Consider the following 26853-nt stretch of genomic DNA (forward strand, 5'->3'; position numbering starts at 1 on the left):
AGGGGCGTAGGGCGCCAATCTCAAAAGACTATGGCCCTCATTACGACCCTGGCGGAAAGTGACTGACCGGACCGCCACAGCGTAAATAGCGTTTCCGCCATTGCACGATGGAGCAAAGTGCGGCCCATTCCGACCCATCGGGCACGAGCACCACGGCATGGCGGAAGTGCAAAGTCCGCGATGGCGGAAATGACCCCAAAACGGCCCACACCGCCGCCGTACGGCGCCCTAGGTGCAATACCGCCACCCATCTCAGCGGACACCGCAGTGAGCGCCAACCGGAAAGTACGGTGACCGTAAATATACGGAAACGGAAGTAAAAACATGGGCCCGGAACGGGAAACATCCCGCCGTACACCTATAAAACCACAAAATCCACACAACCACTAAAAACACTACCCTGAGACACACCCCAACCCGTCATCCACCCTAGCGAAACCAAGAAAAATGGGAAAAGTAGCGAAGAAAGCATGCGACCGCAAGCGGCAGGTCCACTTCTCCCGTGAGGAACTCACCGTGCTAACAGAGACCCTCCAGGAGAATGCTGCCGCCGTCTTCTCCACGCAAATGACCAGGACGGCACTTGCGAACAAGAAGGCCATATGGGCTCTGGTGGCACAGCGGGTAAGTGCGGTGGGGACCGCACCCCGCAACCCACAGCAATGCAGAAAGCGATGGGACGACCTGCGGATACGCGTCCGTAGCATACTTTCTGCCAACCGCAACATTGCCACAGCCACCGGGGGAGGATCGGAATCACCCATCAAGTTGACCCCCTGGGAAGAAATCTGTGCCTCCACCATTGGAATGGAGAGTATAGAGGGAGTCGGAGGGATGGAGAAAGGAGTGCAGACATCCGAAGAATCAGGTAGGTGGCCCAAATGAAACAAAGCTAAATCCACAATGTCCAATCATGTGAAGTACCATGTGTCCACATAGTGCAACAGAAACACATGTCCAGGAGAACGTCCACACACATTGGCCTGATAGCGCACTTTAAAACTCACAATAAATACATAAATAATCAAAATCCCCTAAAACACCCACTACACGTGCAGCAGGCACACCCTAACTGCAGGCTGCCAAACAAGCGCACTTTAAAACTCACAATAAATACATAAATAATTAAAAACCCCTAAAACACCCACTACACGTGCAGCAGGCACACCCTAACTGCAGGCTGCCAAACAACTGCACCCTCACTCCACACACAAATGAAAGCACCTCCAAGGCCCCGACCCAAATCACCCTCAGGTACCACCCCAATGCATGTGATACAATGCCATTCCAATTCCCACAGACCCATTAATAACCCTCGCCCTCCTTTACTCCACCACAGGGTCCGATCCAAACGACGAGCTTCAGGACACCCCTACCAGCACACCTGCAAAGAGGGCCAAGACCAATGGCCAAAGACCCTCCACCTCAGCTGCACGCATCAAGACACGGCAGCAGCACAAATCAGGTGGCAGCACAGAGGAGGGAACATCAACAGGCACCCTAGCAGCCAGCATGCCCACAACAGCAGCACCACAGGTCCCCCCAATGGATGCCACAGAAGGCACTGCCTCTGGTGGCAGCAGCACCATAGGTGACACCCCATTGATGGCAGCATGCTCCGACACAGAAGACGGGGATGTCGAAGTCAGATCCATCCATGACCTGTCTCAATCCCCCTGTCTGTTTCATCCTGTACACCATGAGGATACCACGCAGGTGCACCCACAAGACGACGACTGGCCATCCCCCACAAGCCCTGTGGCAGGGCAACATGAGGCGAACAGCCACTCTGTGACACCACCGCAAATGGCCATGGCCCAGCAGAGGCAACAGTCCCTCGACCAGTTAATCGTGCAACAGCAGCAACTGGCCACGCTCCTCAAGGACCATGCCGATGAATGTGGGGGCACTAAGGCAGACATAGAAACATCAACTGAGACACTTAGGGCAGAAATGGAGAGAAGTACAGAGACACTAAGGGCACAAATGGAGAGTAGCACCGAGTGCCTGAGAGTCCAAATGGAGAGTAGCACCGAGAGCCTGAGAGTCCAAATGGAGAGAAGCACCGAGAGCCTGAGGGGGGAACTGCATGCGACGTCCAAAGACGTATGTGCGGAACTTGCCGCAGTGCGCCGTGTGCTCACTGAGCTCTCACAAACCCTTAGGGACATGCATGGACGTGAGCAGGCAGAGACATCATCCGTTGCAAGTTCCGTCCAGGGCAGCCCCCAACGTAGATCTGGGAGGAACCTGCGCTCCACAGGCAGGGGTGCCCCTGATACCCGGAGAGGGGGCTTGCAATAGCGTCTGCCCACTGACAATGAGCATCTTTGGACACTGGTGTTCGGGGGGGAGGTAGGAGGGTGGAGGGGGTGTGTTGGGCTCACTTGGGTGGCGGGTCGATAGGGTGTTTGACATGATATCACATATGCCATAAACAATGCACGATCAACCAATGAGATGTGTGGACAATGATCTTTGTGTACTAGGCCATCATAGGCGTACAGTCCATATTGTGCATGTACCAGACACACACAGTGCCACGAGTACCGTGTCCATGTATCAGCCACCAGGCGTGAGTGCTAGAAGCATGCATCAATGAGATGCTGACGAATGTCACGGCCCTCCTGTGCCTCGCAGACTCCTTGAGGTGCTGCCACATCCCCACCCTCATCATGACCATCTTCAGGTGCTTGCAGTTCTGCGTCAGGGGGCATGGGCACATTTCTACGTACGCACATGTTGTGGAGCATGACACATGCCATGACCATCTTTGCAACCTTCTCATGGCGGTACAGGGGTGCCCCGCCAGACCTGCTGAGGCAGCGGAAACGAGTCTTCAGTAGGCCGAATGCCTGTTCAATGACTACACGGGTACGTGAGTGGGCATGATTGTAGTCCTCCTCATGCTGGTCCCGTGGGTTCCGGACTGGTGTGAGGAGCCATCTCTTCAGTGGATATCCAGCATCACCTGTATGTGGACGATAAATGTATAATGTGGAATGCCATTGCTACGTACGCACACACCCCCCCCCCTTCCGGCCAGGTCATTGCCGAATCACATACCCCACATCATCATGCATGAAATGAGACTCACCGAGTAGCCAGGATCTGTTCCCTGCGTGTCGCTCCATGTAGCGTGGTATTGTAGAGTTCCTCAAGACCATTGAATCATGGGTTGATCCAGGGAATCGGGCACAACAATGTGTAATGATCCTGTTGGAGTCACACACCATTTGTACATTCAGAGAATGAAATTGTTTTCGGTTGCGGTACTGGGCCTCCATGGCATGTGGGACGACCAATTCCACATGGGTGCAGTCGATGGCACCAAGGCAACCCGGTATGCCGCCAAGTGCATGCAATCCCACTTTAGTGTTGGTAATTTCCTGCTCCGAGCGTGGTAGAGAGATGTAGTCGTCTGCGTGCTGCAGGAGGGCATCGAGCACTTGCAATAGTGTCCGTGAGAACAGTGGCTGAGAAATGCCATGCAACTGTCCGACTGAGTGCTGGTAGGTGCCTGTGGCCAGGAAGTGGAGTACAGACACCACCTTCAGTAGGGGTGGGATGGCGGTTGGGCTATCTATCATGCTGACAAGGTCAGCCTGTGTCATGTCCACAATGGCGGCTATGGTGTCCCGGTCCAAACGGTAGAGGGTGTGGATCTGCTCATCAGTGAGGTTGAACGGATGTGCTCGGAGGCGTGGGATTGCGGGCTGCCTGCGTGGTGGTAGTGGCTGTGCTGGCGGCCCTTGCTGGCCCTGCCTTGGCCTCCTCCTCCTCCTGCGTCTCCTCCGTGCGGCCGGTTGTAGTTGGTGTTCGTCTTCTTCTTGGAGTTGGAGTACTTGCAGTGCTATCAGGTCCCCCAGGGCCAACATCGCGAGTCCTGCCGGTAGCATTTCGGAGTGGGTGTGGTTGTGGGAGGAGACTGGGTGTGCAATTTATGTGTTTTCAGGCTGTATGGCCTCCACCTGTGGTGATTCATTCCACCTGTGCAAGCTGCTCTCCCCTTTGGCCGAGCACGTCCCGCACACAACGCTGCAATTCGAGGAATGGCATCTTGCTATTGCAATCATGTATTTGTACCCGATGGCCGTGTAACATTGGTTGATATGTTCATTCGGCTATGGTCCCATTGTTTCACATACAATCTTTGCAGTCGCGAACAGACTTGTGAAGGGTCAGTGGAACGTAGTACTCGAGTAACGGTGGGACCTCATGCATCACTGTACCGAGTTGCACCGACGGGCGGGGCGTCCCATTTGTGAGTGAAGGCAGTTGCTATTCTCACACACAGCCGCACTAGATGGATTAATTTGTGATTTCAAGCGGCCACAGATGCCTTTTCGACGTGATGTTGCAAATGAGGAATTCGAAGGGCGGCGCTTTCGGTTATCAGCTAGCGGCGAGGAGATACCCACAGGTCTGACTGCAAATATAACGTTCTATTGTTCAATGTCCTTGAGACAGAGGCCATGGCGAGGATGCAATGATTGATATGAATAGTTTGGGATGCGCAATAGCGACGTGGGCGATGAGGCCGGACGTTCCCAAATACATGTTACTTCACAACACTGGAATAACGGGCTGGGGCACTGTGGATTTTGCAGGCTGCATAACGCACAGACTCAATGGATATTTCTAATGTTATGTGAGTAAATATTCAGGCGTTTTTATACCGGGATGAGGGAATGATGAATGGATGCATGGGCAGATGATTTGATACAGAGTTTGCCATGTACAGGGCTTCTTGGAATCTGTCCGCCTCCCCTGCGCTATGTGATGCAGGGCTGCCATAGTGGGACCATCGTCTATCTGGCCTTGTTGAGCCCTCCCTGTCTCGACGCGCCTTCAGACACTTGTGTCCATGCACGTTAACAATCCCATCAGATGGATTCTGTTTTCACAGACGCATGCACAGGTACACTCGTTTGTGATGGTGTTTACACCTCGATATAGATAGTTATGAGTCGCAAGTGGTTTTGGGGTGGTGATGATCCTTTGGAGTGGGCTAGCATGCATATGGCTGTGGATTTAGTGTGATCATTGAAGTGAGTTGTTCGAATGTTGTTCTGATGGCCATTCTGTTCTTTTTCTTTTCTTTTGGTTGACAGGTATCTCATCCACTTTTGCCACTGCCATCTGTATGCCACTCCTGCAGATGGCTTTTACTCCCGACACCTGCTGCTTCGTGTTAATCAGTGGAGCAGCATTACGATCATATGGGACGATCGCCAATGGGCCACATGCCCTTACGCAGTACTAGTGGCTCGGAGCAACATTTCGGCCTTTCAGCTGGACTAGTGCCTCCCTATTGGGACGGCCCTGCGGTTCTAGGTGCTTCCATGTTGCCTTTTCGTACGGGAATGTAGCCCCTGTGTACCATGATGGAACAGGGCGTCACACAAGTAGTAGCTGGTCATTTGTTGCGGATGCAGCCCACAATGGTGAAATGTGTTTTGGAGTTCATGGCCTAATGGCTGTATGGGCTTGGTGATTTTGTTGTGCATTAAATTTCTATTCTGATATGGGCCGTGTAGCGTTCTTCTTTGCAAGTGATGTGGCATATTCCTATTTGGGGAGCGATGTATTGTGAGGAGATCTGCATTGGGTTCCAGCTTCGGAGTATAGTTGCGTGGTACTGTGCTGGGCGCGTTTGCCTACGAAGCCCAGTGAGGTCAGGGATGAGGGCTGCCAATATGACTGTTTGAATGATGTCATGCTCAGGGGCGGGGGATTAGGTTTTGTGTAACAGATGCCGGTCAGCCAGGTGGACTGGTGGAATGATGTGATTTTCGGAATATTGCTGGTCACAGGTGCCTGTGTTTGCGTGCGTTTCTTGGTGGGGGACTGTGGTCATGTCCATTGGAATGGCTTCTGTATTCGTACCATCTGTGCCCTGCAGCTCCCATTGGCCCCTCTTGTGATTCTTTTGTTCGTTGGCATGCATGGATGACTAGTACATTTCACTGGTTGCATTGTGACTTCATTGCACCTACGGGGAGTTGTACTATGTGGCCAGGGAGCGGTGTACAGGCACTCAGTGGGGCCGTTTACGGTTGATTCGCGATGCCGTACTTCTCACCATGGCGGAATGGTACTTTCCGCCGTGCTTGATGGCGTTAGGTACATGTCCGCTAGGGTTGGAATTCGCGTACCCTTGCGCCATGGTGGTATTTACGGTTTGGCATGGCGCGCGCGCGCGTACTTGGTGCAGTTAGCATTGGCGTTCACTACGGTGTCGCTAATGGCATCGTACTTTGCGGTGACGGGTCATAGTCGCACCGAGCGCTATTCGATGGCGGTATTGCATTTCCGCCATCGTTTTTCGATTTCCGCCAGGGTCGTAATGAGGGCCTATGTCTTAGTTCCTTGCTCTCGTATAACAGCCATGGCTACATACCAGTAAATGTGGGAGTTTTATGTAGTTGGTGAAGTTTTAGCTTTTTTGTTTCGGCTGAAGATGAGGCGAAATTTTGATAAAATTTATTGTAAATAAGTAAAAGTTCAAATAAAAAAAATAAAAAATTGCTGTGTTGCAGGCCTGCTTCTTCCCCTACATATGTACATCATACAATGGGATTGAAATGTAAGGCAAGTATTGTAAGAACATGTGAGAATAGCAATATCTATAAATGTAATACCTTTTGAAAGTTAAGTTTCTGACTGTCAGTAAATAAAACCACCTTGCCTAGATATGGCAGTGAAGAGAAACGAAGGGGCTACACATGTGATGTCATCAGTGATGTCATCAATGACATGTGTGATTTCATCTTTGTTGTCCTGCTGTTAGTGTTAGCAGTGCACAGTGGTGCGGGCAGCTATGGTTGCCTAGGCTACCATAACTGGCGAATTTCAGGGGGTTTTCGGTTTTACTTGGAACTATAATCTGATGTTTGTATTATTTCACGTTTATACATTTTTTTTAAGTGAATTTCACAGGTTTTTAGTAGCGCAATTTAACCATAACATCCCCTTAACAAAGTTTTTTTTTTAGTGAATTGTACAGGTTTTTAGTAGGACAATGTAAGTATAAGGTCTTGTTAAGAAAAGAATTGTGTACTGCATGTCACAGATTTTCAGGAGACCAACGTAACCATAACGTCCCTTTACCAAGGGTCGTTTGGTAAACAGTATACACCTTGCAAAATATGCCATATGAAGGTATGCTGGCATACTGCACCGTGACATGTCCCAGAATCAGTACACACGTAACTGTACAATCTATACCTCGTGGGTAGTGTGGAAATACATTTTATAATCATGTAGGAATGTCCACCTCCAACATTTGCCGTACACAACGCCAACATGTATTTGTATGTAGCGATTAGCAATGCACTACACATTATATATCGGTAGCAAAGGTTGTACTTATCTGAAGAACACATCAGCTGAAGGCGTCCTTCCTCCGTAAGAAACAGCAGCAGTGGTATGATGTGAAAGCATAAGAAACAGTGGCGCTACCTTGCACATAACAAACAGATCAAATTTGTCGCCGTACATCCACCAACCCATATTACCGTTTGTTTCCTTTTTGCTCATTGCTGTTTGCAAATTCCCTAATAATGTGTTAAAAATTGCCTTTCACATTGTAAGGACTATTTTGCATACACTCCAAGTACTGCATATCTCTCAGTAAAGTACATAGGCTAAATAATCTTTGCTAGTAATAGTCTAAATTAGCAAACCAGTAGCGTGTGCTACTAAAAAGTATGCTTACTTGTTGTAATCCGGGGCGGCTTTGGCAGTTTAGATTACAAAACAAAATCCTCTTTCAATATGTCCGCCATAGAAAAGTAAGGTGGTTATTGCATACGTAGGCCCTCTTCCCTTTCCATGGTAGGCTGCACAAAGCACAAGTACGTGACGTGACGTAACACTTGTAAATAAACATACAGCGACGTACAATCTAATAATTTACATTTTGAAATAATACAGTGGAAGATAAAAGAAAACGTGAACATTATAGAATTTGCAAAGTAGGTTTATTTAACAACAAACTAGCAGAGTCCATCCGAGAAAGCCCTTTTTCAATATTTTCACAACACTGCTTGTAAGGGCGGCATAGGAAATGGTGAAGAATAGGAACACGTTGTTTTTCTGGCATACAAAATTATTTAACTCTTTGTTGAGCAGTCGCTTTATTTCCACAGTTATTTCCCAGAAGTCGTCATAACCTGGAGCTTACACCACCATAAATGAAGTGGCGTTGCTCCGAATAGCGAGTTCAGCGTACGGACAAATCGGGTTTACAGACTAATTCCACATAATTGTTATGGAAAGGGAACCGCTCACCAGCAGTTGCATTTGCCATCCAAAGAAGCCCTGACTTGGCATTTGAAAACCATGGCAGACACAGAATGGCATGATATAGCTATGGTGAAAAGGTAAAGAAGGTTAGTGTCAATAACCAACCTATACTAATTTTTTTTTTTAAAAGACACAGAAAATGTGCAAAGTACAACACAAACTTTATATGTTAGTAAAATGTTACTAATTTCCAGGAGAACCTATAGTAGCAGGCTACAAACATTTTGCATGTGCCATAAGTAGAGTCGCCAACTCTTTGATAGTCTGTCACGGGACACTTGCCCACAAGACAGTCATGACGTCACGTCATTCACTTGTCCCGCCCCTTTTCTAAATGCCATTTTTTGTAATGGCTCTTAATTCCTGGCTTAATTGAAATGCAAATGGATTGTCCTTCGGAGGTAATGATCACGTTTTTTAACTGCAAACATGCCCATCACGACCCCAGGAACATTTCATTACCACCATTTCAATGAAGCCAGGTGTCAGAGCGTTGCAATTCCAACTGTAGGCTCAAAAGGAGCCAAAGCTGCAGAGCCGGCAGACAAAAAAAGCAGCAGGTTCCAGCGCCGTGCTGTGTACATGGCCCCTTCAGTTTGCAGAGTGGCTGTGCTGGAGTCAGGTTGGTCCAACGTAAGCCAGCAAAACCTGCGTCCCGCACAGCCACTCTGCAAAGGGCAAGACGGAGCACCTAATTGCGGGACAATCCCCCGAAATCCAGGGCAGTTGGCCACCCTAGCCGTAAGAGTAAAAAGAATAGCAAGTACACAGGAAGAGGATAAATGGTTTATGAAATTAAATATAAAGGACAATTAAAAAAAAAATGATGTCTCCTGATTTCAAAGAATACCAAAAAAACATGCAAAGTTACACCCAAAGCAATGTGAACAAAGTTACCGTTTCAAATCAAAAATAATAATGCTAAAAATGGATGAGTGCACTCATAAGCTACAAACGTGCAACCAGGGCACTCTGCAACGTTACAAGAAAAATGTAACAGTGCATAAAGGTAATACGGCAGGTAGATTAGCACAATTAGATGTGCAGTAATGGTACAATAAAGCGCAGTTCGCTGTACAGTGTGCAAAAATAAACTTACATAATATTTACTGCCTCCATTCTGTTTGTGCAAGTTTGTGCAAGTCAAAGTGTTCGCAGCGAAGAGTCTAAGTATACTGATATTGCAAGGCCCCTACAAACTTTTTTCAAAACATAAACTTATCAATTGCTATTTTTTTTGTCCCTTTCATTCCGTGAATTGCTAGTAACTTTCCATTTCAGTCAAGGTAAAAAAAAAATGCCCCTTATACATTCACTCGGATGCGCGGGCGTATTGAGAGGTCAACCGAAAAAACAACTCATCTGGCCTTCACTGAGAAACCAAATACATTCTTTCTTTGAAGCAACATATGCAATCCAATTATGAGAACTGCTACTCCCATACACCTCCAGAAGCGCTGTTTCCTGCAAACACTGCAGATGGTGGCCTTAGTTTTGTAAACTAACTACGCCAGTCTGATCGCAAATTAATTTCAAAAACATTGTAAATTTCAAAACGCCATAATTGGTCGTGGTACAGTGAGCAGAAGCTTGCATTTAAATGTATCACTTTGGTGACAACAAAATTGCACTTTTCCAGTTTGTGCTTCCACATCCCATTGTGGCCCCCTCAAACGTGTCCTTCTGAAATACTATTATATCAATGTGACAAGTCCAATGCTGTCTTCTTTTACATGAGTTTCTGGTGATATGCGCGTACACTAAAACATGAATAAAAGATAGGGGGGCCACAGAAGAAGGCTGATGTATTTCACGCTGTGCTGCAAGCAATCAGAGAAAGAGCCACATGTTTGCGGTCACAAACTTTTTCCCCCAATCACTTTAAGGTGAAAAAAGACATTTTGAGAACCCCTGCCCCTTATAACTTTCGTTCCCCGTGCACAAGACATCAACAAATGTTCCAAAGAAAGTCAGAGTGTTAGATTATTTGTTTTGGGAAACTTTCGTAACAAACCGTCCAAGAGTACCACAGGTATAAGGCTGCCAAAAAGTGTTCTTCCTATTTAAACAGCAACTGCACCATAATAACACAGCCACTAACGTGCTTGTCTAGTATGCTGCAGTGGTTGTGGGCTGGACCTACACATTTGGATATGTGCGCACAAACATTTGAATGTATACGTGTACATTGCCTTATAACTGCACTGCTGATAAGATCGTTTCTGGATGCTTGGCCTTCGGCCATGCATTCAACACTGTACACCCTCCCCAGAACCATCTAACATGTTAGCCTATACTACAGGTGTATGCATTGCTGTAATATGATGTGGTGGTTCTGGACAGGGCCAGTATTGTATATCGCCTACAGCCTGCAGCCATGCAGCCAAAACTCTACATCCTGCCCACAACCACCTCAGTGATGTACAGTAGTAGGGGTGTATTGATAGGAGTGGTATGCTTCACCTCATCTCGTCACAGACTGCATGCCTAGCTGTATGTCCATAGATATTGAAATGTTTTGGTGTGCACTGCTTATACCTCCAGCCCTTATAACTTTGTTTTTGGGAGAATGGCCTTCAGCCAAGCACCCAACACAGCACAAACTCCCCACAACCATATAATCCATAATCAATATTACAGGTGTATCTATGGTTGTGACACGCTGTGCTGTACGGCCATGCATCCAAGACTCTAGGCCCTGCCCACAACCACTGCAGCATGTCACAACCATGGTACCGTACTAATCAATAAGAGACCCATAGAAAAATGTAATGTAATAACGACATTAACGCAATGTCAATGGTCACTAACACCTGTAACCGTGCGTTTTTTCCCCCATTCACTCTATGGGACGTTTTGGGACCCCCCATATAAGTTTCCCCCCCCTGGACCAAACCTCACCAAACTTTGCAAAATAATTCAGAGTGGACCATATACTTTTTTTGCAAAGTTTGGTGAGGATTCATCCAGGGGGGGCGCAGTTATAAGCCGCCCAAAAAGTGCTCTTCCTATGGAAACAGCAACTTAACCATAACTACACGCCCACTACTGTGGCCGTGTAATATATATGATTGTTATTTTATATAGTATAGTCGAACAAGAATTTAACGTAATGTCAGATTAGCAAGAAAAGAGCAAAACATGAATTTTTCTAATGAATGTGAGAAAACCATGGCAACGTATATTTACCCAGTAATGCATTCCCTATTATAAATTGTGCATGCATAAATCCTTGTATAATCAGAATAGATTCTTGCAGAAAAGTATACAGATGTCACTGTAAACATATATTCTTGAAGGAATGAACCAAGATTGCACTTGCTGTTGAAAAATGAAAAAACACAGTTCCTAGTGGATCAATATCCGACACCCTGGGCCTGCTCATACTTTTAGGGATACACTTGATTGAGGAATAAACTAATTATTGAGGAGATACAATGCTGCTTTTTGTCTTCACCGACATTTATTTTATGTAGATTCGAGGGATTTTTGTTAGTGTATCAAAAGTCCCGATTTTTATGACTGCACTGAGTTTCATTTAAAAGAAGTCCCTTCAGGATTTCGTGTTCTAAATGTGTAATACAGCAGGGCCTCGTTCCTTGGATTTGAATACCATTTTGCCTTGCACTTCAGTGGTGTTTCTGCTATGTGGCAACATGTGTGCCTTTTGCCAGGTGCTGTCTCTCAAGGGAGCAGGTAACTACCTGTGTCTCAGAGGTACTACATTTTTGTGAAAGAATTAAACCACACGTCAATCTCCATTTGTATTTGGTTTGCCCATACAGATCCTCTGAGATCACTGTCTCAAGGAGAATGACATTGATTCATGGGTACTTATTGCTTGCTGTTAGGAAATGCTTTCTTATTTTTTCCATGACTGTGCAAGGGCTCTGTCTGTCCTTCTTTCATCAATGGTGTGGTTTCAAAGACCCCAGACATCCAAATCTTCAGAAGAGAAGATGTTGGGATTCTCACCCGCTCTTTTGTTGGGGTAAAAGTCTGACACCCCCCCACCTTGTAACCTCAAAGCATATACAGGAAATAAGAGAGAGGGGTACAAACACTGATTTAGTCTGACATCTTGCTGTTTCAAAGCCACATTGTCCCTTAAAAAATATTCTGTTCTACCCTAATCTCTACACACAATGTAGCATATTGAACTATACATGTATCTATATTATTAAAGATTACACAAACATTCATCATTTCATCGAAACATACACACTAACTATTCTAACACAGATTCCTTTTTATTCAAAGGTTGTCTCAGAAGGAGGAGGAACTGATTCCTCAATTTGATTAGGTATGGTTTTGGGAAAACACGTCTTCAGCTGGTTCACATGAACCCAGCGTTCCTCTTTCTGTTTCCTTTTTGGTTTCTTGGCGTTGTAGGCAATTGGAAATATCTTATATAAGATCTCTAATTTGGAATACTTAGATTGATTACTTTGAAAATGTTATAGGTAAATTTGATCACTTACCTCAGGTTCCTTCTTTGAGGTCTTCAGGTCATAATGCATCTTCATACTTACGGTGGACTTCTCCAGGATCCTCTGCACATATGCAAAAGCATATTGGAGATGCTTACAAAAGCGTTATACTTATTAATGTCAGCTGACCCTGCGGTGCTGGAGTAAATCCCTCTGAGTCTGACATTTTAGAGAATATTGGGCAGACCAAATTGTTCTCATATGCCCAAACGCTACGAATACAGCCACCAACCACATCAGATGTGGCTGTGGATCAGGCAGTTGAAAACATTGGGGAATTACTTGTACTTGAGGTTCAAGCCTTGGATGAGATGGAAGACTCAGTTTAGAACCTTTATAAGAGTACTGAAAAGCAGACAGAGTCTTTGTGAAAGGAGATCTATGTCAAAATCCCCTCTATATTCATGTCACATATGCGCAAACTAATGATACAACTCCACTCAAAGCGGGTCAGACCATACAGGTGCATCCTTAATCAACATTCAAAAATAGTTTGTTGCCAACCATACATCAGGTATTACAATCTGTACTGGGCTATTTGATCAAATTAAAGTTGAATTGCATGACAACTCAGCCCTGATAAAAGAACATATCAGTAGAACAATTACTTGTGTGCAACGTGCAGGGGCTCTGAAAGATATGTGTGAAGGTCATGCAAATAATAATTGTCCCGGTATGAATTCAACAACCGGTAGTGGCGACAGTATGGCCCTGTCCCATTTAGAAGCCTTGGCAGAAGTCCTGGAAGAGGAGTGTGAAAAATCATTGGTAACACCTTGCGTGCCTGAGGTTGAGGATGTTTGCACAATTATAACAAATACATTAAAATCCAAGAGTATGTTACAACTACAAACCGAGGCAAAGAAATCAAATAGGAAAAAAATGCCTCATGTGCTTCCTCTAGGCAATTCTTGAAGAATGTATCTCTACTCTCTAATTACACAGCAAACAACACAAATGTTGATAGGACTCCAGCAAATACTTGTAAATTAAAGGGTTAGACATTTTTTTAAAAAAGCTAACCGGCAAACTGTTATTATACCAAATTACCAAATTACCAAACTACACAATAAAATGTCCCTTTCCTTTAGAAGTTAAATAACAAGAATAAGAAGTTCCCTAGGAATATTCCTAACTGTTCAGAACTGGAATTGATGGACCTTGATACAGAGGAAGATTAATACACAGTTGAAATTGAAGCAAATAGTAGAAAAATATATAGCCCTATCAGTTCCACTGATGACCAACAGACTATGTAAATTAAAGTGGTGTTTTCCCAAGAGTATTTGAAGGTGACGACAAAGAGGTTATTGTTATGTTTTAAAACATTTTTGGAAACAAATAGGTCTATCCCCTGAAACGTTCTGCAGTATTGGCATAATTTTCAATGGTTTCAGCCTTGAGAACACAAAGATAGGTGTCGTTGTCCACTAAGCCTATGCTAGATGGATACTTTATTTCTCTCAAACCCTCTAAAAAGGTGTTGAGAGGTCATCCCTATGGTGGTCTCATAACAGGCATATCGAATAAATGGAGTTTCACAACAAATACCCGGGAGACCAATTTTGAGGCAATCCTAAATATTAGCCAAAATGGGTATGGGGAACACATTCTGTTAATCAATATCTGTTGTAACTCAGTGAGAGTTGACAAGTAGGCATTGTTTAAGACTTTGGAGGCCATGCTAACTAGATGGTATGATGAAAAATAATGGGACAGCAGGAGATCTAAACTGTACTTGTAGTGATGTAAATGTTTCCAACAAAAATGTTTCACTGTGGAGTTAGACAACAATGAGTTAATTAGAGGAGCGGCCTGGATGAGGTTAATGGAATGTTGGGGCTTTCAAATCTTTAATGGCAATGTGAAAGGAGACATTCCCTCTAATCCCACATAAAAGAAAGGACCCCTTAATTCAACTCTAGATTATGTTTTCTCATCTACTGACGTTGCTTCATTGATGGAAACTCAAATCTGGAAGTGGTAGATTCAAATAACACCGACCGTTGTTTTTTGAAGCTGTTACTCATCCTTGTAGCTTTGTCATTGATAGTGGAAGGGAGGCTTACAAACTTGGAGTCAAACTCACAGGGTAATAGATTGTCTAGAACGGAGATCTATGGCTCAACTCATTTCTGCTAGCTTTGTAAAAAATATCTGAATATAATCTTGAGTATAGACAGTTATAATATATCCTTAAACAAATCCTTAAACAGGCTGAACACGCAACTGCTCCAACTAATCTCCACTGAGTAACTAGGAACACACTAAGTATAACCAACCCTCTGTCCTCCTATCCGTATGTGAAGTCAGCATCTATACTTAGAGAGGATGCAGGGCTGGCCGACAGATCCCAACCAGGAATGTTGGAAGGTCCCATCAAGAGGCAATGGAAGACATGCTTCAGTGGCACTGTTGAGCTAACTGATGTACTAACCCATTTCCTGCTCTTATGACATAACCAATGGCAACACACACAACTAGGGGCTAACAACACTAAATATAGACACACCAGGAATTAATCGAATTCTCACACTCAGCCAACTCACAGAGAATCTGGAAATAACCTTAGAGGGAATATACCCTTGCACATAATCCATAAATCCACCAACACCACACAAATTCACACCAAAAAAATACAATCAAACCCCTAACAGTCATCCATGACTCTGGACCCGCTTATGGATATAATTAACCAGTGCACATGACAGAAACCCCAACCTAACCACATATGGCCCACACACCCAACACAAACACTAGCACACATCTGAGGCACTGAGCCCTACCAATATGGTTACAACAAGTGGGGCATCTCGATCCAACTCCCACACGCAAGACAATGAACGCAGATGCCAGTTCCTCCTGGTTCTGAACCTATCCTATCATCCTGTCCTCACTAACACACCCTGCCCTCTTCTCTTGCAGAGTCATGTGAGCACCTGGAGACTGTCCTTGGGTGGTGGCGGTGCATGGTATAAATCAAAATAAGATAACATAACCTTAAGAGCCCCTTGAACTTTTGAAATGTGTGTGCACAAGAGGCAATCTGTCAGGGTGAGTTCCTGTACAGGATAACACTCCTATGTTAAACATGCAGTATGAGTTCCACAGACAAACCTGTAGCCTTTCCTTGAAGCAAAATAATAAATCGAGAGAAATATGCTCATCCCCTCTGCCTGAGTCAGAAGGTGAGGGCATGAGAAGTCAAAACCCTATGTAGGATGTATGTGATGTCAGAGAATAATCCAAATCTTTTTGTTTGCCCAGGAGGTATGACACGTTTCGATGTGTAACTGAAAAGGATCCACGGGCTGCCAACTAGTGTGGAGGATACACCCTCACAATTGGAAGTTTGCACACAACTTCCAGTACTCCTATCTAACCAGGGAGTTTTCTCCATTGCTTTGACTAATCTTGGGGCACATGCCTGAAAAGAATGACTAACTGAAGAAAACTACAGGCAGGCCTTGCTCTGGCACCTACCCATGATTCATCTGATGGTGAAGCTCAGTGGTGTCTGTAGATAACTGACTTCTCAAAGAGAGTAGAGGGATGCAAATGCTTGTTTCACCCTAACTCTGTCACAATTGGGTTCACAGCCTCAATGGAAATCTTCTCTCTGAGAAGCTTTGCTGTTCATGTTTATTCCTGCATGTATCTGTCATGAAAGAGCAGGAGTATCAGAAAACCCCTACTGCTGGTGATGGATAAAAACCCAAGAACTGCCTTTAATTTAGGAGTAAGAACCCCACAGGGAACTTTGCCTATAGTTGAGATAAACAACGAGGTGTCCCTGTGGTATGTCCAATCCTTGAATAAATGTTATTTAGTTGGGTCCTGAGTGTTGTTAGTCAATAAACCTTCTGAATTACGTAGGTTTAACCCAAATTGTGAAATTTAAGTCTGCATCATTTCAGATCATTTGGTACGGTTGAAGCAGGGTTAGTTGAGGAATCCATTTCAATGCTACTTAGCATGGAGAATGATTTATCAGGACCCAAATAAAAATTGTTAAAGGTAGAAGATGTAGAAGTGTATAGAAGCGAATAGGGCTTGGTTGAATATGTTATAAAGCACCCCTTTCCCCAAAGGAAAAAATAAAATAAAGTGCCTTTTTATTTAATTATTGGATATTTGTAAGGCGCCCAATAACGTTTTTACTAGTTTTGTGACTTTAGGATCATGTCAAGTGCAGTAAAGAAGTGCAAGGGAGGGGGACGGAAGAGGGCAAGGTGGCAGTCTGCACAAAATGCAAAGTACTAGGGTGGGAAGGGAAGTGCATGTTAAAGAGAAAAGAGTGCAAGTGAAAAAAGGTGGGGTGGAGGAAGGGAAGGCAACAGGCGCTAGACAAGTGCATAGGGGAGGACAGGAGGGCAAGTACCAGGGATTGCATGGGTTGCAGGTGGAGAGTGCCCACATGCTAAGTGCAAGGTGGGTGGGTGGATTGGGCGGGGGGGGTTGGTGCTCCGTTGAATTCAGGGAACCAAGCAGCCAGTCATTGTGGCAGACAGGGAGGGGGATGAGAGGGAAGGAAGAAGATAAATGGAAGTTCTTGAGGAGCTTCCGGAACTTAAGGAGATCTGGCTGAAGCTTGAGAGGGGCAGGTGGACCATTCCAGAGGAAGGCTCATGCGGAGGAGAGAGATCTACCTTGACTCTCTTATTAGAGAAACACCTGATCTGCAGATAGCTGGAGCTAGAATACTGAAGGGCTCTAGCAGAGAGGTATTTAGGGAGGACGGGTTGGATGTAGCGGGGTCCTAGGCCCCAGAAAGCCTTGTTGATGATTCAAAGGGGGAGCCAGTGGAGAGAGGTAAGGGCTGGAGAGATGTGCTCCCTGGGATTGAGGCCTTCACATGGACAGTTCATAAATAATGTCACCCCACACAGTTACAGCTCATTTGGTGTATGCAACACATGCACAGAGAAAATTACAGAAGTCTGACCGGGTTGATATCATGTGATATTCATCCACCCTCTGATAGGGACCAGGATGCAGATGATAGGGACCATGGTTCTCAGAAGCCTCGCAAAGGGCATCAAAACTGAGAAAGGCAATGAGAACCCTGAAAAGCACACATAAAATGTCAGGTGTGCTAAAAATCCTAAAAACACCTACAGCCTATGTGGGTACGCAGGACTATCAAACATGATTAGATTCTGACAGGGAAGCAACCAATCACTTCAAGCACATCAAGCCCGAAATGGAATCTGGGAAATGAAAAATTGACTAGGACCGTAGAGGGCAAATAAGAGTCTTGGCAACATGCTTGAAATTTGAAAGGGTGGTAAGAACTCTGAGACGCATGTAGAACTATAAATGGGAGGTGGGAGGTTTAGTGAAGTGGAATGCCTCCAGAGAGAGGAACTTTGAGGCAAAGACTTTATCAACCCCTAAACCAAAACTAAATACCGGAACAAGTCTACATTGTGGACCATTCTCAACACACCAGTTACTTCTGTTAAATTCTTGTCAATTGAAAACTTTCAAGTGACATCTAACTTTCAAAATTATTCTACGGGAGCATTTATTATGGATGTCACAGCAGAAAGATCTGGTTACCAAGGGATGCAGAACATGGCGAAGCATTTAAGGTTGTATCTGGGATGGGATGAATTCCGTCGCCTTTGCCTGCAATAAATGTATGTGGGAAACCTTTGCGATGAAGGACTGAGGGGGCTAGAGAAGATTACCAATTATAGGGTCATAGCTACCCAACATAGATGCAAGCTTAGGACAACTGCATGTCATTAAAGATTTAAATGGTATCTCATACACTGCACTAACATATCTCCTATCAAACATCATAAATGCAGGTCACGGAATTGAATAGGATATTGCATGCAGAGAAAGGCAATATTACCTGAATTATAAGATCAGATCAATCTATGCTGATGTCTAACACCATTCCTGGCTGAAATTATAAAAGAAGAATTGTAATTCCCCAAAAAGTTGTGGCCATGCACGAATTCAACGAAGGTTAACATTGGACAGTGTGACATTGAAACCGTGAAGTACTCCTTCAGCGCATGTGGGCCTATTTGTGGGCCTATTTGAGGGATGAAAGCGCAAACATATCAGATGTCTCTAGGGACCTAGGCCCGCTGCTGATAGGACTGGGTGGTTCACCAAGATGAGTTGGAGTTTCAAGAGAATTTAGTTGTTATGTGTCGAGTGTTCCAAAAATAAAACAATATGTGTGGATAGAAATAGGAAATGACTGGACATTATACTCCAATGTGCATTTAAGGTGCAACTAGGCCATATGTTTACTGTCATACATTAAATCTGCTGGGAAGGAGGTCTAAAGTCTGATGCTGAATGGAACTTCAATGTTATTGCAAACAATAGCTGTATAAATCTAAGAGGGATGCTTTAGAATGTATTGAGCTTTATATTGATAAGTTTGACTGAAAAACAAACGTATTTTGGCCTGCAAAATTGCGATTTGAAATGTATTTGAAGTATGAAGTTACATTTAATTGGTCTAATATCTGTTTGACAACCTTTTGGAACTAATATCATAAATATAGCCAGTCTCTAATTCTAAGCGTCTATATATATATATTAATGGAAACATTTAATCGTGAAAGAAATGTCTTTAAATTAACACATTGCGCTACTACACTTTGTACCGCAATGGATATACTATGTCATGCGACTACATTTTCTAAATTGACTAGCTCTTATATGTGAATATTGTTCATTTCAGTAATTATAACCACGGTACTCACTGCTGGTGGTATGCTGCTGCAAGAACATTGAGAATCAACGCATGCGCATATGCAGTTCATTGTGTTTTTCTTAGTGAATAGTATAGGGTGAAGTAGTGATAAAGAAGACAATGCAACACAAAATGAAGCGAAGAACTGTATTTTCTTGATGCATACATTACATGAAAAAGTTAATACTGAAATGCACTAAACACATTTACAATTAAGAGTAGGGAATGAAGGTCTGATAAGACCCAGGTTAGAAATGGAAAATTAATAAAGAAAATGGCAAAATAAAAATCAAAAATCAAATGAGGTTGTGGTAACAACCCAAATGTTATAAACTGTTGGAGCCAGTAATATTTCGTTTCTAATAATCCATGGACCTGCATGAGCCAAGGCAGTGCAAAAACTCAACCAGGGTTAGAAAGATAGCAGAGCCTACTCCTCTATATTTGTTGTGTGGCAAAATAAGAAATCGGATTGTTGACATGCATGCAACAACAAATAAGGCTATGTAGCCATGACCATAGTTTCTGGCTGAAGTATAGCTACACCCTTAAACACCCGAAACATCACTAATAAAGGAATGATTTACCACCTGATAATTGTAATCACGTGGCTGCTGGATGTGGGAACAGGTCTTATTGAGAGTAATTGGAAAATCATTTGAAGGATGTGGTCTGTGTCACAACGCTAGGCTAAACAGAATTGTACAAGTCCCACTTGGTACTGTCACGGCATGCCCCACAAGGGGTACCTGATGTTTGGTTAGGAAGCTCATTGGTACTGTAAAAATGTAAACGTATCTTACTACCTTTTCTATATGAGCTTCATTGTGGAAAACTCCATAAAGACCCTAATGTCTGTGAGCAGAGGGGCCACTTTTCACAAAGGGCATGCTTTATTGTGCAGCAAATGTCACAAAGTCTATATAGCAAAGGCATCTGTCTGACTGAATGTAGATCACACAAAACAATTTTCACCTAACCAGTTAGTGTCTCATATAAAGACTTTCTCCCTTTTATAGGGATCATGCTAATGCTGAATTTTAAGAGTGTGGCAGTAACTCATCTACTCTGTCACACTCCTTTTTGTTGATTTGATCCGGAATTCACTGCATATTCATGGTAGAAGCCATGGGAACAGAGGATCACAAGACCTTGCGGCCCTGCTCCAGACTTGACATTGACAACATTTGCTCCTTTGAAGTCCTCTCCTGTCACTTCCTGTTCTTACCGACTGGCACAGTCACCTTCCATTTCATCTACAGACCACCCAAACCCAACACTGCCTTCATCAGAGACTTCACCAACCTGGTCAACACCATGTCCCTCACGCCCACCAACAACATCTTCCTAGGCGACTCCAACCTTCCAAGCAACAAGGCCACCAAACTGAAGAAAGAAGCTCTCCTCGGTCTACTCGGAAAACTCAGCCTCACACAGCACAAAAAAGACCTAACAAACGAGAAAGGTAACATCCTTGACCGAATCATCACTGCACCGTCTTTGCACCATTACAGCTATCCTCTCACACTTGATCGGTCTCACCACCTTGCCATGCCTTTCAACATCCTGCACACCACCCAGTGAAGCGGTCGTAGCAGAAACCCATCAAACCAACCTTCAGGTCCTTCAAGAACTTCCCAGTAGAATCCCTCAAGAAAAGCCTCACCACCATCCACCTTACATGGATCGAACACCCCCAACAGAATGCAACTCTCTACTGGAAGCACTCAACACCACCCTTTCAGCCTCCTTTGACAAGCGCCATTGAAACAAGGCACCTGCAAACTGAAACCATCAGCACCCTAGTATATGCAAGAACTCAACCTCAGCAAAACACAGGAAACAAGAAAAAACATTGTGCCGCTCCAGGACCACATCCGACTTGGTGCTCCTCAAGAAACTCCAAACAACTCACAGACAACTCATCAACACAGTCAAGGCCTCCTACTATCAGAACTACAGAGCAGAAGCCGACAACAAAAGCAGAGCCCTCTTCAAAGCGGTCAAGCACTGCATCAACCCCCTACCACCCCAGCCATACCACACTCCATCGACAAATCCACCACCATCAAAATCAGCAAGATTCACCAGCACATAGACACCAGCTCTGCATCCACACCCACATCACGTCCCTCCTCACGAAATCTCCACACCATGGGCAACATTCAAGACATTCTCGACAGAGGACCTTGTAGAAACCCTGGCCACCCTCAAAGCTACATCATATACAGATGACTTCCTCCCAGCATACATCATCAAGACCCTCCCTGCTATTGATATTGATATTGATATTTTATTTATATCGCACTCGCACACAAGTGTTTCAGAGTGCGACAAGGCAAGGGAGGGGAACAGGGGAGAAAAAAACAATGATCTTACTAGGCCCAGTGACATTCAGAACATGCCAGTGCATGGGGAAGGGCGAGGGGAAAGGTGCATCGAAGGGGGAGAAGTGGAAAGTGCAGAGCAGAGGAGAAACAGATAAATAATAAATAAAATAAATAAATAATAAAGGCAAAAAGTGATCATAGTGCAGCCAGCAAGTGGCAAGTGCTATGTTCAAGGAAGCAGACAGGGTATTTCTGATAAGTGCAGAAAGATAAGAAAGGGGGTGGGGGACTGTATGGGTACAGATACAGAACCCAGTGCAAGGGGTGGCCCAGAGGCAGTGCAGTAGGGTGGCAGTGTGGCAGGTACCTTGGCCCAGAGGACAGAGGGTGGCCAGCTGCATGGTGCTGAGAGAGAAACAGATCAGCAGGGGAAAGGGGGGGGGGCAAAGGCAGAAGCAAAGAGGAAGGTCTTAAGGTGTTTCCGGAATCAGCAATGGTTCTCCTCAAGTTTCAGAGTGGCAGGGAGGCTGTTCCAAATGGAGGCCCCCGCCGACGACAGAGATCTACTCCCAGCTTGTTTATTTGAGAAATGACTGACCCTGAGGGAGTTAGAGGTAGAGGAGCAAAGAGCTTGAGAGGGGAGGTATTTACAGAGGGATAGTTGAATGTATTTTGGACCCAGGCCCCAGAAAGCCTTGTGAACAATGCAGAGGGTTTTGAATTTAATCATTGCATCCACTGGAAGCCAATGAAGGGATATCATAGCTGGAGAGATACGATCCCAGGGCTTGAGGCCAAGGACAAGTCTTGCAGTCCTGTTTTGGATTAGTTGTAAAGGGCAGGAGAGTAGAGGCAGGCAGATTTAGAAAGAGGCTGTTACAATAGTCCAACCTGGAGAGAATCAGAGCTTGGGAGACAGTGAGCTTCTGGGGGAAGGAGAGGAAAGGCAGAGTAGCTTTGAGGAGGTGAAGTAGGACGTTTGACTTTTTTGAGACATCAGAGATGTGGGTGAAGAAGGAAAGTGTGGAGTCAAAGATGAGCCAGAGTTTCTTAGCTTCGCAGGTAGCGGTAGGAGGAGGGATAAGGGGGGCCAGCCAGAGAGTGAGGGAAATGATTTAGAGGGTGTACCAATAAGGAGGATCTCAGTCTTGTTGGCATTTAGACAAAGATCATTGGCAGCAAACCAATCTTGAATGGCAGTTAGGCAATCAGAGATGAGAGAAGTAGAGGAGGTGGCTGAGGGCAGCCTGAAGATGAATTGAGTGTCATCAGCGTAGCACTGTAAATGTGTGCAGAAAATAGCAATGCAGTCGGAGAGATGTGCCAGGTATTGCTTGAAATGCCAGGGCGAGAGGTTAGACCCTTGGGGAACACCACAGGTAGAGAGGGAGATAGATGGTATGAAGGACCCAAGTTGGACCTGGGATGGTCAGTCAGAGAGGAAAGAGGTCAGCCAGGCCAGAGCCCGATGGATGATACCCAGGTTATCGCGAAGACGGTTGAGCAGGGTGATATGGTTGACTGCGTCGAAGGCTGAAGAGAGATTGAGTAAGATGAGGACAGAGGGAATGTTAGAGTCAAGGTTGGAGAGCAGATCTTCAAGGGAGCAGTTGCCATGTTTCTGCCAGCTCTGAAGCCAGACTGGTGGTCATGGAGAGAGCTAACAGAATCAGAAATAAGATTAAGCTGAGAGATGGCAAGTTTTTCCAAGTGTTTACCCAGAAAGGGAGTTATGGAAATTTGGCGATAGTTAGCTGTACAAGAAGCAGCAGCTGTGGGTTCCTGAGCAGGGGATGCACAAGGTAGTGCTTCAGAGGGGAGGGGAAGGATCCAGAGGTAAAGGAGAGGTTGCAAAAATAGGCAAGGGCCAGATCGAGGGTGTCAATGTGGTCCTTGATTGTTTTAGAGGAACAGGGATAAGCCTGTTTTGACACAACTTTCATAGAACGGACTTGTCTTGCGACCTCATCAGGGGAGAAAAGAGGAAAGGATGAGAAAGAGGGCGGGGGTGGTGGAAGGAGGGTCAGCAAGTGCAGACGGAGAGGTGGGAGAAGGGGGAGGGGAAGAGAGGGTGGACAGGACGTCCTGGGTTATTGAGATAAAGTGAGAGGCAAGGGCATTGCAAAGAGCCTGGGAGCCAAGAGGAGGGATAGAGACTGCAGCATGGTTGGCTAGCTCCTTGCAGATTTTAGAGTTTGGCCGAGTTGTTAGATGACGCAGGGACATGGGTTTGAATTTGGACACTCTTCTTGGTGAGGAGAGAAAGTCAGTATTGCCTTTGGAGTAGGCGACAGGCCAGTTTGTCAGAGGATGAACAAGAAGCCCCAATCTCCTCTCGGCCGCCCTACACTTATGTTTAAGTGTAGCTAGGTAGAAGTCATACCAGAAACTGCCCTTGGCTTTGGACTTCAAACAGATCCTCATGACAGGGGCAAGGACATTACAAGTATCAGAGATAGAAGTGTAGAGAAGGGACAGGGCTTTGTCCGGGTGTGAGTCAGCCGGAGGGGGAGGGGAGGAGTGAAGGTGGCAGCGAAAGCCTGAACCGACACACGCTTCATGGGCTGGATGACCGAGAAGGTAGGTGGCAAAATTGGGGTAGGCTTGACTTGGGGGGGAAGAGAGGCAGAGATAATAGGAGAGGAGGCAGTGGTCACTCCAGGAGAGAAGAGTGGTCAGCGGGATAGAGAGGGGGAGGCCAGAGGAGATCAAGACATCAAGTGTGTGTCCTGCAGAGTGAGTCGGGCCAGAGGGGGTGATAGAGAGGGAGAGGGAATTGCAGAGTTTGCTAAAGAGCACAGATGAGGAACAGGGAGAATCGAGGAAGATGTTGAAGTCACCAAGGAGGAGGAGATGAGTGGCTGATGCCAGGAGGGAGGAGGAGAGATTTGCCCACTCTGAGAGAAAGGATGCGATTTCACCAGCGGGCCGGTAGAGAGTAGCAACAGTAAGAGAGTGGCTAGGCGAGAGAGAGAGCCTGCAGACAAGGCATTCGGAAGAGGAGTAAATCTAAGTGGGCATGATAGTGGCAGGAATCCTCTCAGAAAAGATCAGGGCTACACCCCCCCTGGGCCGGGTGGATCTGGGTGCGGAGAGGATCTTGTAGCCATCAGGGAGGAGAGTGTCAAAGCTCATGACAGAGCTGGCCATGATCCATGTCTCAGTAAGACTGAGGAGATCAAGGTCCAGTAGTTCAAGGAGGTGGCAGATGTCAGAGGAGTTTTTGACAGCAGGGCGAGAGTTGAGAATGGCAAGATGAAGAAAGTTTCCAGCCTTAAAGACCTTCCGGGGAGGGGTACAAATCAGTGGAGGTGTGGAGGGAGCCCAAAGTGGGTCTGAGGAGGAGGGAAGAGAGGGCAAGGTAGCCAAGGGAGGAGAGGAGGGGACAGCCAGAGATGAAAGGAAGTTGATAAGGTGAGGGAACCGCCTATCGAAGAGGAGGAGATTGGCCTTAGGACCTTGGACCATGACAGTGTCATTTAGGTAGACATTGATGATGATTCTGGAGGAGTCAAAGCAATCCATGAGGAATTCCCAGCGAGTGCCGCCATTAATAGGAGAGGAGGAGACAGGACAGAGCACGGAGATCATATGAGGGGTCCATAGATCTGGCGAAGGAACGACAAAGTGGATGTCGGTGAGGGTCTATCTGGAAGAGGTACTGGAATATGTATCAGCAATAGAGAGACCTGGGTTGGAGGCCAGGATGTCCTTTTTGAACTTCTTCTTCCCAGACTTAGTGAGGAGGGAAGGATAGTTGATAGAGAAGCAGTTGCAATAAACAGGAGAAACAGAAAGCGCCATGGGTGAGTAGAGAGAGGAGGCAGTGGGAGGAGAATGCAAGTACAGCGGTATGGAACAGTCACTGGGCTAGCAGGTTACAATCAACGGCCAACATTAAATGCAAAACACACCCACATTTGACTTTCAATGTTAAATGAAAAAAACTAATTTTACTTTCAATGTTAAATGCTGAGGAACAGTAGGTATAGATTGTAGTATGTATCAGAAGTTAGAGGTGACTGCAGAAACGAGAGCATTAGAGAGCATAACAGGGAGAAATGTGAGAACAACCAGATAAGGGAGTGAAGGACCCAAGAAGGGAAAAAGGGCAATCAGAAGGAGGGAACTAACCCATGGTGGCTGAGGTAAGAGAGTCTTGGTAGTCAAGTGTCATATCTGATTGAGGTAGAAACCTCAGGGAGGGTCGGGTTGTGTCAAAAGTCTCATGTAGCGGACAGGGCACAGACAGGGACCTTGGAAGTGGGTCTTTGAACCTCAGGTCGGCTACACCTCCCGGTTCCAGCAATTGGTAGATGATATACAGGTAGCCAATGGCAGGGCACTAGAGCAGGCTCCACAGGATGCAGTGAAATCATGCAGCCATTTTAGAAAGGGGTTCAGACCCCAGCAATGGTGGACAAGGCTTACAAGTTGAGCAAATCAACAGCAGACTGTATGCTGGGTGAAAAACCTGTGCTTCTAAACATGTGCTTTTCTAAGCATGTTGCTGTATTTCAAACGCTGACGCTCTCCTTCATTACCTGGAGATCATCAACAGCTTTCTAACTCAAGGCACATTCCCATCAACCCTAAAAACAAGACAAATCCTTCCTCTACTAAAGAAACCCACTCTGGATCTTGACAACCTAGGTAACTATCACCCATCTTCCCATTCTAGGTAAGATCAATGAGAAAGCGGTAGCCGCACAACTGCGGCAACATATGGAAACCAACAGACTCTTCCAAACCTACCAATCCGGGTTCAGACCCAGACGCAGCTTGGAGACAGCAACCATCCATGTCATTGAGGATACCCTCAACATCCTTCATGATGGCCACCACTGCCTCCTGGTTCTACTCAACATCTCTGCTGATTTTCGACACAGTAGACCACCAGGCACTTACAGGCACCTTACATCAGTGCACAGGGATCAGCACCCTTCTCCTATTCTGTTTCAAGTCCTACCCTGCCAACCGGTAGCAGTTTGTTCAGATG

Source organism: Ambystoma mexicanum, chromosome 2q (genome assembly GCF_040938575.1).
Source record: "Ambystoma mexicanum isolate Mex_15411 chromosome 2q, UKY_AmexF1_1, whole genome shotgun sequence".
NCBI lineage: Eukaryota > Metazoa > Chordata > Amphibia > Caudata > Ambystomatidae > Ambystoma > Ambystoma mexicanum.